General features: G+C 39.8%; 1 protein-coding gene across 49 annotated transcripts in view; it reads left to right on the forward strand.

The window, feature by feature from the left end:
* The window catches only part of PTPRD (protein tyrosine phosphatase receptor type D), a 1,823,241-nt gene that overhangs the window by 670,179 nt on the left and 1,140,987 nt on the right, over positions 1–12,075 (forward strand). For all 49 annotated transcript variants that reach the window (XM_075826835.1, XM_075826978.1, XM_075827034.1 and 46 more), the window contains one exon: positions 360–482. The gene's annotated coding sequence lies outside the window, so the exon portion shown is untranslated. The remainder of the gene's footprint in view (positions 1–359; positions 483–12,075) is intronic.

Raw genomic sequence — 12,075 nt, forward strand, 5'->3', positions numbered from 1 at the left:
TAAGTTAAAAAGAAAAAACTTCTGCTGATATTACTAATATAAGACAACTGCTGATATTACTAATATATGCCCTTTTTAAAGTTTTGTGCAGAAATTAATTGTAGCATAACAGAATAACATTGTAGACCCTTACTACTTACCCCTAGTTAGGTTCTAACTTTATTATTATCCTTTATTTCAATAGCCCAATTAATTTTGTAGAGTTTTGAAAAAAAAGAATATAATACCTAAATGGCCTATTGGACATTAAAGGCTGATAAAATGTTGTAACATCGCTTGGTTTTCGTGTGTGAATTGAATTTTAAAAAGATAATTAAAAATATGTGATTTGATTCTCATTGAGATCTATTTTATTTTAGGTGAAGTAGCAAAATATCATACAGCATTCAGCATCATCCCTTTTCAACACTAAGAACTAAGAAACCTCATACTGACAGAATGTTGGCACCTGCACAATCTGCATATGTACGCCTTGTGTCCTGGTGAGTTTTTTCTTTTATATAACTTTATTTTTTAAGTTTCTTTTCATATGTTTATGATTGCACATAGACTATATTTAAAATGTTCCAAACATATGAGAACAACCATTAGTAATGTATAGACAATAAGGCAATTTTCACACATTCAAGATTCTTTCAGAATTTAAGCATTCCTTGCCTAAATCCTTACAGAATCTGCTAACCTTCTGCCTGTAATGTATGTGAATGGTGTACTTTATACCCCATTCACACACTCCGGAAAATACCTGTGCAGAATAATTGTAATATCTGCAACATGTTCATTATTGCCATGGATTATGCCCGTAAATTCCACGGATTAGATACATTTAATTACGAGAGACTAATCCACATGTGGATACGCTTACCAATTTGTGCTCGTTGACTGTCCACAGCACTGAGCAGTGGAAAGCGATAGCGATAGTCATTAGAGACTCTCCGTCAAATATTCAGTGGGCTAGTATAGCTCCACCTGCGATATGTGCTTCGGAAAGCACAGGGATTGGCTACAACTAGTGAAACAGTGAGGAAGTGCTCTTTACTTCAGGATACATATTTTTTGGAAACCGGACTACATTAACAAATTCTGTGTATGCATTTTTAAACATTTAGAGATGCCGTGTCAGTTAGGCCTTATTCACACGAACGTGTTAAACGTCCGTGGGACGGCCGTTGAAACAGCGGCCGTCCCACGGACCTATGTTATTCAATGTGGCCGTTCACACAGCCGTTGTTTCAATGGACCGTGTGAAGGGTCCGTGGGAAAATAGGACATCTCCTATCTTTTCACGGATCACGCATCCCTCCATATACTCTCAACTATGGTGGATGCGTGACATCGCATCCCGCAGCGCTGAGCACGGATGCACCTCGGACGTGAAAAACTGCGGTTTTTCACGTCCGAGATGAGCAGCACTCGTGTGAATCAGGCCTTATTGAGTTTTTCCAGTGATCAAGTACTGTATATGGAGTAGTGCAATATTAAATCTATTGTTATATCTGTGGTTAATAACAAAAAGCCTGAAACGTAATTGATATATTCACTGTTTGTGTACAAATAATATTTGAGGCATTTTAATATATAAGTGAAGCAAGAACATGTAAGGAAAAAAAAGAGATGTCCTTGAACAGAGCCTCATGAGAATACAAAATATCAGTAAATATTGTGGGAAATGCAAATACAACGAAATAGTCAAGGTTATTCTTTGAAGAATATTTGTCATCAAAATATTATTTTTTAATGCTTGGACCAACCATTTTCAATGATAAAATAAATATATTCTATTCTGTAAGGTTTAAATATTATATCTATCCAGGAGAATATATCATAATATAACATGGATTGTAACCCAAGGGAATGTTGTCAAAAAACCTAAAAAGCGTTCTCTGAGCTCAGCATTAGTACTCTTGCAAACTCTTATCTTAAAGGGGTTATGTGGGGACAGAAAAGTATTAGCAGTGTACTCTCACTGCAGTATGTGAGTACACTTGCTAATATACATTCCGGTACTCCATCGCACTGATAATACGTTTTTAATAGATTTTCACAGTGCTGGCGGGGGACCGGAAGTCTAATTGCACAGTCTTCCTTCATGATGCTACGACTCGTTGTCATGTGACTGGCCCCGCTGTACTCTATGTAATCGCTGTACTACTGCTACTGCTTGTACATATAGTACAGCGGGGCCGGTCACATGAAGACGAGTCATGTTTGTCATGAAGGAAGACTGTGCCACTAGACTTCTGATCTCCCGCAAACACTGTAAAAATCTATTAAAATCTTATAATCAGCGCAACGGAGGACTGGAATGTATATTAGCAAGGGTACTCACATACTGGCGTGAGTACACTGCTAATTCTTTTTGGTCTCCATAAAACCCCTTTAGGGACTGTTGCTGTAAAAAATAACATATGCGGCTCATTGAAAGAGGCACTTCTATGGGCAAGTGTGCATACAGGATATACATTTCAGTGTGGGAAAAAGTGGAGAAAGCGAACTAGAAAATTAGGCTTTGGCAAAGGTACATTTCTATCAATATCAAAAATTTTCAGTTAGAAAAATAAAAATATCTGTTAAATCAATATACATTATGTATTATATACTGTACATATTGGTCTAACGTTATGAATGTTACAGCAAATTACATGGAAAATTATCTTGTATAGAAGAGCAGGGAACCTGTAGCTATGTGCCTGTTTTGAACATACAAGTCCCAGTAGAGTCACAGGCTGCCTGAATTTATGTTGGTAAAAAAATCAGTATCTTGTGCTTTCATCTGTAAGTAACAGCAATTAGGCTTTTTTTTTTAATACATTTATTGTTCAAGTGGTGCAATATGAAGTACACCTGGTCAATGAAAATATTTGCCAAAAATCCTACAAAGTACAGGATTTTAATAAAGCCTTAAAGAGGCTCTGTCACCAGATTTTGCAACCCCTATCTGCTATTGCAGCAGATAGGCGCTGCAATGTAGATTACAGTAACGTTTTTATTTTTAAAAAACAAGCATTTTTGGCCAAGTTATGACAATTTTTGTAGTTATGCAAATGAGGCTTGCAAAAGTCCAAGTGGGTGTGTTTAAAAGTAAAAGTCCAACTGGGCGTGTATTATGTGCGTACATCGGGGCGTTTTTAATACTTTTACTAGGTGGGCGTTCTGATGAGAAGTATCATCCACTTCTCTTCAGAACGCCCAGCTTCTGGCAATGCAGATCTGTGACGTCACTCACAGGTCCTGCATCGTGTCGGACACATCGGCACCAGAGGCTACAGTTGATTCTGCAGCAGCATCAGCGTTTGCAGGTAAGTAGCTACATCGACTTACCTGCTAACGCCGATGCTGCTGCAGAATCATCTGTAGCCTCTGGTGCCGATGTGTCCTCGCTCGTCTGACACGATGCAGGACCTGTGAGTGACGTCACAGCGTGATCTGGCAGAAGCTGGGCGTTCTGAAGAGAAGTGGATGATACTTCTCGTCAGAGCGCCCAGCTAGTAAAAGTATTAAAAACGCCCCGATGTACGCACATAATACACGCCCACTTGGACTTTTACTTTTAAACACACCCACTTGGACTTTTGCAAGCCTCATTTGCATAACTACAAAAATGGTCATAACTTGGCCAAAAATGCTCGTTTTTTAAAAATAAAAACGTTACTGTAATCTACATTGCAGCGCCTATCTGCTGCAATAGCAGATAGGGGCTGCAAAATCTGGTGACAGAGCCTCTTTAAAGTTGGAAACATTTCTCAACACTTCGATTCTGCTTTCCCAGCTTCCATAGTCAATTCGAGCATTATTTGCAGCAAATTCACCAACAGTACAGATGTGTCCACCCTTAACTTTGTTTGAATCTGGTTAAACACTCCAATTTCTCATGAAACCATTTCAATACAATATCATGACATTCTGTAAAAGCCCTTGACGGTCTGCATTTCACATTACAACCAGTGGGTGTAAAAAGCCAAACAGAATCTAAGCGGCTCATCGCTCACACGAGTGCTTCAGCTGCTTCGTTTTAGCGATTGGTGGGGTACTCAGTGCTCGCACCACCACCAATCAAAACTTCTGACATGTCACTATGTCATGCCAGAAGTTTGTTGAACATTGAACATATGTTTTACCATTTCCCTTGTCAATAGGGTGTGTTCCGACACAATCTGACACTGTCATACTGATTGGATATTTTCAGACTGTGTATGGACATGTCCCCTTTGACAAGGAGAATGGAAACACACAGGTGTGACACAATGCAGAATTCTAAGACAAGGTGCTCTATCGTTGTTATTTCATGGGTAATGTCAGGGGAGCTGACAGATCCTTTTTTAAAAACATGGTTCTTTAGGGAAATCCCATACATTTTATCCAATGACATTCTACTGTAAAAGGCCACTTTCAAGTGGCTTTAAAACAGCCGCATGTTAAGATCCATGTATCTGTTGCAATACATAGACTTCTCATAGTGATCTAAGGTCAGTTCACTAGAACTGCATGGGATCCAGGAGTTGCAACTGTAATACAGGTGTTAACATGCAGCTTTAAAAAGGTCACCTGAAATTGGCCTAACTGTAATTTTGTATTGCAGTGTACGGTATATATATAAATATATATATATAAATTGTTTTTTGTTTCCATTATTATTATTGCATTTTGTTCGGAATCTCCATGAAGAAGAACACATTTGTGCTACAATTTATAGCCTGTTTAGCCTACTTTGTTTTGAAGCATAATCTAATTGTATGTAGACTGCAAGTCATTTGAGTAATGTTTCTATTTAGCATTTTATTGCCCAATTCAATTATTTGCTTATTTTTTTTTCTTATTGTTTATGTTATTGCTATGATTAATTACTTCTAAAGAAAATGTGCTCATAGAGTCAGTAAGTCACAGAGTTCCTGGCAAATTTATTGATTACTGTTGCTGTGAAATATTGCTACAATTTGTATTGGCAGTCATTGTTTGAAATATTTAGGCAAAGTATTTTCTCAATAAATTATTATTGGAGTAATACAACATGAAAGCATACATTTCCATATTACCTCACAAAACAAATGACTTTGCTAGCCGAGTGCCTACAGTATCTTCAGGACTCAGGGTTTTATGTTAAAGAAATACAGTTATTTAAATATTTATAAAATGAGCATTGTGAACAGTCATGTTAAAAGCAGCTAATGATGAAAAGCTATCAAGGGATCTATTAACAGAAAAGTGCTTTGCAACTCTGAAAACGTAACTATTATAGAGTTAGGCAATCGCTTTTAATTAAAACAGTCAAAACAAACGTGATAATTAAACAGTGCTATGCCGGGTTTTGGAGCGCACATAACATGTCATTCTTACATTGTATAAATTCAGTTAAAATCAAGTGTTCTAGAAAAAAATCTGCAATTCTTCTCCCAGTATGGCAGCCATGAATATTTTTCTGACAATGTCTTAGGTTAAATAATGTGGACACCTCCTTTAATAAGTGGTTTGAATGTCACTTTTTCCTTGCTGTCTTTGGTTATATGTAAGGCCCCATGCACACGACCGTAAATTTCATCAGTAATTACGGCCCGTAATTATGGACCCATTCATTTCTATGGCCAACGGACACCTTCCCATATATTATATAGTACAGGAAGGGGTCGGTGACATGTCCTATTTTTTTAATTTTCCGGACAGTTCTCCCATACTTTATAATGGGAGCACGGTCCGCAAACATGGATGACTGTCTTCAGCCGTCCGAGGCCCGTGATTATGGGCACGGTCGTGTGCATGGGGCCTAAGGGAGGATGAGAAGCCACAGCATCTTTAAAACATAAGTCCACCTTTATTGAGATAAGTGGATCCAAATGTGGCGAATCTCAACCCAGTTGGATTTAATCAGCCTAATATGTATTTTTATTTTTTGTCTGGTGTGTACTGCTATATTTAAGGTCAAGTCACCTACCCCCAAAGTTGTGGAGTTGTAGAGAACCCTTTCCTATTCACTTCAATGGGAGAAAAGGCTGCAATACCTGTGAATCGCCGCTAAATGCGTGTCGAAAATTCACGTTTACCAAGAAGAAATAAAGGGGAAGCAGCACTCGTATGGGCTCTGCACCCCCTTCAAAACAGCTGATCAGCGGGGGTCCCGGGAGTCGAGCCCGACCAATTAGCTATTGATGGCCTATCCTGAGGACTCCAGCATATTTACACAAAAATATGCATGTACAAGTGTAGGTGTATAAACATATACCTACACATGTACATATACACGCACAGGCACATATAACATACATAGACATTATACATACATACAGGCACATATAAATATATATATATATACAGTGAAGGAAATAAGTATTTGATCCCTTGCTGATTTTGTAAGTTTGCCCACTGTCAAAGACATGAACAGTCTAGAATTTTTAGGCTAGGTTAATTTTACCAGTGAGAGATAGATTATATAAAAAAAAATAAAAGAAATCACATTGTCAAAATTATATATATTTATTTGCATTGTGCACAGAGAAATACGTATTTGATCCCTTTGGCAAACAAGACTTAATACTTGGTGGCAAAACCCTTGTTGGCAAGCACAGCAGTCAGACATTTTTTGTAGTTGATGATGAGGTTTGCACACATGTTAGATGGAATTTTGGCCCACTCCTCTTTGCAGATCATCTGTAAATCATTAAGATTTCGAGGCTGTCGCTTGGCAACTCGGATCTTCAGCTCCCTCCATAAGTTTTCGATGGGATTAAGGTCTGGAGACTGGCTAGGCCACTCCATGACCTTAATGTGCTTCTTTTTGAGCCACTCCTTTGTTGCCTTGGCTGTATGTTTCGGGTAATTGTCGTGCTGGAAGACCCAGCCACGAGCCATTTTTAATGTCCTGGTGGAGGGAAGGAGGTTGTCACTCAGGATTTGACGGTACATGGCTCCATCCATTCTTCCATTGATGCGGTGAAGTAGTCCTGTGCCCTTAGCAGAGAAACACCCCCAAAACATAATGTTTCCACCTCCATGCTTGACAGTGGGGACAGTGTTCTTTGGGTCATAGGCAGCATTTATCTTCCTCCAAACACGGCGAGTTGAGTTAATGCCAAAGAGCTCAATTTTAGTCTCATCTGACCACAGCACCTTCTCCCAATCACTCTCAGAATCATCCAGATGTTCATTTGCAAACTTCAGACGGGCCTGTACATGTGCCTTCTTGAGCAGGGGGACCTTGCGGGCACTGCAGGATTTTAATCCATTACTGCGTAATGTGTTACCAATGGTTTTCTTGGTGACTGTGGTCCCAGCTGCCTTGAGATCATTAACAAGTTCCCCCCGTGTAGTTTTCGGCTGAGCTCTCACCTTCCTCAGGATCAAGGATACCCCACGAGGTGAGATTTTGCATGGAGCCCCAGATCGATGTTGATTGACAGTCATTTTGTATGTCTTCCGTTTTCTTACTATTGCACCAACAGTTGTCTCCTTCTCACCCAGCGTCTTACTTATGGTTTTGTAGCCCATTCCAGCCTTGTGCAGGTCTATGATCTTGTCCCTGACATCCTTAGAAAGCTCTTTGGTCTTGCCCATGTTGTAGAGGTTAGAGTCAGACTGACTCATTGAGTCTGTGGACAGGAGTCTTTTATACAGGTGACCATGTAAGAGCTGTCTATAATGCAGGCACCAAGTTGATTTGGAGCGTGTAACTGGTCTGGAGGAGGCTGAACTCTTAATGGTTGGTAGGGGATCAAATACTTATTTCTCTGTGCACAATGCAAATAAATATATATCATTTTGACAATGTGATTTTCTTTTTTTTTTAAATATATTCTATCTCTCACTGGTAAAATTAACCTAGCCTAAAAATTCTAGACTGTTCATGTCTTTGACAGTGGGCAAACTAACAAAATCAGCAAGGGATCAAATACTTATTTCCTCCACTGTATATATATATATATATATATATATATATATATATACATACACACACATACAAAACATACTCACAGGCACATATATGCACACACATAAAGACACACACACAAACGCACACACACATGAACATACGCACACACATGCACGCATGCACAAACGCAGACACGCACGCACGCATGTGAACACCCAGCACCAGTGGTGTGCTGTCATACATGACTGCAAGTATGTCATCCTTGTGAGAGCTGTCAGTACATACATATATATTCCTGCAAGACCATTACCACTTAAAGGGGTTTTCCGAGTTAACACTTATATGTCATGGCTTTTAACCACTAAATGTGATTACATTTGAAATGCACTTATTGCATCAAAATTGTCCCACTTTCCCAATGCTGCCATGGGGCACATGACTGGTGTCGTCACTCTCTTTGCCCACTCTGTTTACGAGCCGTATACCTAACATGTGGTTAAACTGTTAAAAGTATCTGCCTGGTATACGGCACGTCACTAGTGATGTGCCGTGTATGGGCTGTTCTGTTATACAGCTAGGTCCCTGCTGTTCTCTCGCTTGTCTGCTTGTCTAGAGAGAGAACAGCAGTGACGTGCCATCTACCAGGCAAATACTTTTAACAGCCAATTTTGATAAAATAAGTGCATTACAAATTTAATCACATTCAGTGGTTAAAAGCACTGACACATAAAGTGTTAACTCGGAAAACCCCTTTAAATACATAACTCGGCAATTACAGTATATGTACCTCACAGTTTACTGAAATTTACCAAGATGCATATGATATTGATTAAAATCTGCTACTGGATCATTTTCCCATATTAATCATGACCCTCTAATGACCTCTATGCAGGGCCGATTCTAGCTTTTTTGCTGCCTGAGGCAAAAATTTAAATGGCGCCCTCCAGATTTTGATTGACATGCCCCTGACTGTTCTACACTAGCAGCCTCCTCCATTGCCTTGTACTCCCCTGACATGCACGGTGCAGCGATGAAGCCGGGCAGAGTACACCTCGCTGCTCGGCGCCTGCCCATGAAGGCAATGGCACATTCCAGAAAGTTGGAGGAGACTGGTAGGGATGTATAACAGCCAGGGGGACGTAAATCAAGCATGGAAAGGTGAGTTTGGAGTCAGGACTATGTGACTCTTCAGAATAGCGGCACCGACCAATGTCCCTTTAATGAGTAATTTGCATATATATTGTTCTATTTGCCCTGCAATTTTCTTATTATAAATATATCCTATATAATTACAGCATCAGAACCAAGCTCTGACATATACGGCTCCAAAACCAAGCTCAATACATATATACAACACTAGAACAAAGCTCATTACATAAATACAGCACCAGAAAAAATCTGAGTACATATATACAGTACTAGAACCAAGCTCAGTACATAAATGCAACCTTAGAACCAAGCTCAGTGCATAAATACAGCACCAGAACAAAGCTCAGTACATGAATTCAGCACCAGAACAAGGATCAGGAAATAAATACAGCACCAGAACAAAGCTCAGTACATAAATACAGCAACAGGACCAAGCTCAGTAAATAAATACCGCATCAGAACAAAGCTCAGTACATAAATACAGCACCAGAACAATGCTTAGTACATACACGCACCACCAGAACGAAGCTCAATACATAAATACAGCACCAGAACAAAGCTCAGTACATAAATACAGCAACAGGACCAAGCTCAGTACATAAATTCAGCACCAGAACAAAGCTCAGTGCATAAATATTAAACCCCATTATACTGCTCTGTGTTCCGGCTGGCAGGTGTGATTCCCGACCATGAAGAAGAAAACAGCGTAGCTCGCTGAGTTACGCTGTTTCTGTAAGTCCCATAGAACTGAATGGTAGTTACGGAAACAGCGTAGCTTGCATGCTATGCTGCTTTCGTAACTGCCATTCTCTACTATGGGAGTTACGGAAACATTGTAGATCAGCGAGCTATGCTGTTTCCTTCTTCATGGTTGCAAATCACACGCGTCAGCCGGAGCACAGAGAGGTAGAACGGTGTTTAGGGGGCTTCGTTCTGGAGATAGGTGTGGGTTCCAGAGGTGGGACCCGCATCTAGCTGACATTTATGACATATCCTGTGGATATACCATAAATGTCCCTGATGAGAGAATTACTGATTGTGATATGCTGCTCTGTATAGTGTGGTCCCCTCACCACCACCATGTTGTTTTAACTTGTTTGTCATTTTAGGTCTTGATGGCCATTGTGGGGCTCTGTGGTGGTGGTCTGGTGTTGTTAGGGACACATTATGCAGCACAGTGGTTGGTATTAAACCCTAGTACTATCTATCTTGTAATATCTCTCTATTCCTGAGACAGCACTGATATGCAGTAAATTACTGAGTGTATATATTCTTTGTCTCTTGATGCAGTTTCTATAGTTATTGCATGTGATATTCTGTGCTCTCTGATTATTACTGATTGTGATATGCAGCTCTATATATTGTGGTCCCCTCACCACCACCATGTTATTTTAACTTGTTTGTCATCTTAGGTCTTGATGGCCATGGTCTTTTACTATTTGATGAAATATAATAAAAATCTTTTGTATGGTACCAATGGTGTGCTATTATGTTATTGTAATATTCACATGGTAGTATCTACATATATGTCTATAGGTATTGTGTTTATGTATTGCTTTGTTTGGTCTGGATTGGTATAGGTGTTGATATACCATAAATATCCCTGATGAGAGAACCCCTGCATACTAAAAAAATGCACCACATGTCAATACATGTACGCATCACAGACACACACTAATATGCACATTACATGCACATATCATATACACGCACATATAAACACATTATACACATATAAAGTATACATTGTAATCACACATGAACTTACTTTTTATGTAGGATAGTTGTAGAGGGAGAGGTTCAGCAGGTTGATCCTTCTCCTGCTCACAGTCCGGCACTGCCTGCAGACACTCTCCCCCTCCCCTCATTCACGTCCCGACTGGTAACAGCAGCAGGAGGAGAGGTTTGTGTGAAGCATAGGGAAGGAGGGCTGGAGGGGGAGCTGTTAAGGTAGCACAGGGAGTTTTGTTAAGGTAGCAGCCCGGACTACAGCTGCCACCCTCTAAGGCCTTATGCACACGAACGTAAAAACGCCCATAGACTTCTATTTGCCACGGGTACCTCCCCGTATGCTTACAGGAAGGTGCCCGTGCCGTTGAAAAATATAGAACATGTCCTATTTCAGGCCGTAATAACGGCACGGGCAGGCCCATAGAAGTCTATTGGGCTCCTGTAATTACGGGTGGCTAGGTGTGTGCACCCGTAATTACGGGAGCGTTACTAGGCGTCGTCGGGGGATAGTCACTGTCCAGGGTGCTGAAAGAGTTAAACGATCGGCAGTAACTCTTTCAGCACCCGGGACAGTGACTACCGCTGGAGTTAATAGTATTAAAAGTTTACTTACCCAGAACTCTTTTTTTCTTCTTCTTCCTCCAGTACTGGTGGAGTACGTGTCGAATACGTGTGACCAAGGACCCGTATTTATGCCAGTATTTACGGACAGGAAAAAATAAGTTTGTGTGCATGGCGCCTTAGAAATACTGTACCCTACTGCCTGAGGCCAGAAGCTCATCTCACCTCATGGCAGGTGCGGCCCGGCCTCAATCTAATTAACTTTAGTTCTAAGGTGTATTCACATGGTGCTGAATTGTAATGCACAGATCTATAAAATTACCACACAGTAGCTAAACCGTAGAAAAACCAAATGCAAATATACGTGTCAATTGCAGTTTTTTTAAATACAGTATATACTGCAATCCCATTGAAATGATGGCAGAACCACTTGTATTTACATACATTTTGTCTCAATTGTGCTGCAGTGCAATAGTAGTTCTGATCTCTGCCGCATTACTCTGCATCATGTTAATTCTCCTTTAATAAATTAAATAAAGATAACAGAATTCATAACAAAATCAATACATTTGTCATTATTTAGCAATAGTTTCCATTTATATATATAAAATCAAATAATAAAAAGTGAATATCTGATAAAAAAAAATGTTGTGGGTTATTGTTACCTAGATTCAGTGCCCTGTATACCACAACCCAGTCTTTTAATGATTTATTGGGATATATCAGTTAAGTGGAAGAGATATTCTGCCAAATGCTTCTGAATGTGAAGCTAGAAT

Source organism: Rhinoderma darwinii, chromosome 1, assembly GCF_050947455.1.
Source record: "Rhinoderma darwinii isolate aRhiDar2 chromosome 1, aRhiDar2.hap1, whole genome shotgun sequence".
In the NCBI taxonomy this organism is placed as follows: domain Eukaryota; kingdom Metazoa; phylum Chordata; class Amphibia; order Anura; family Rhinodermatidae; genus Rhinoderma; species Rhinoderma darwinii.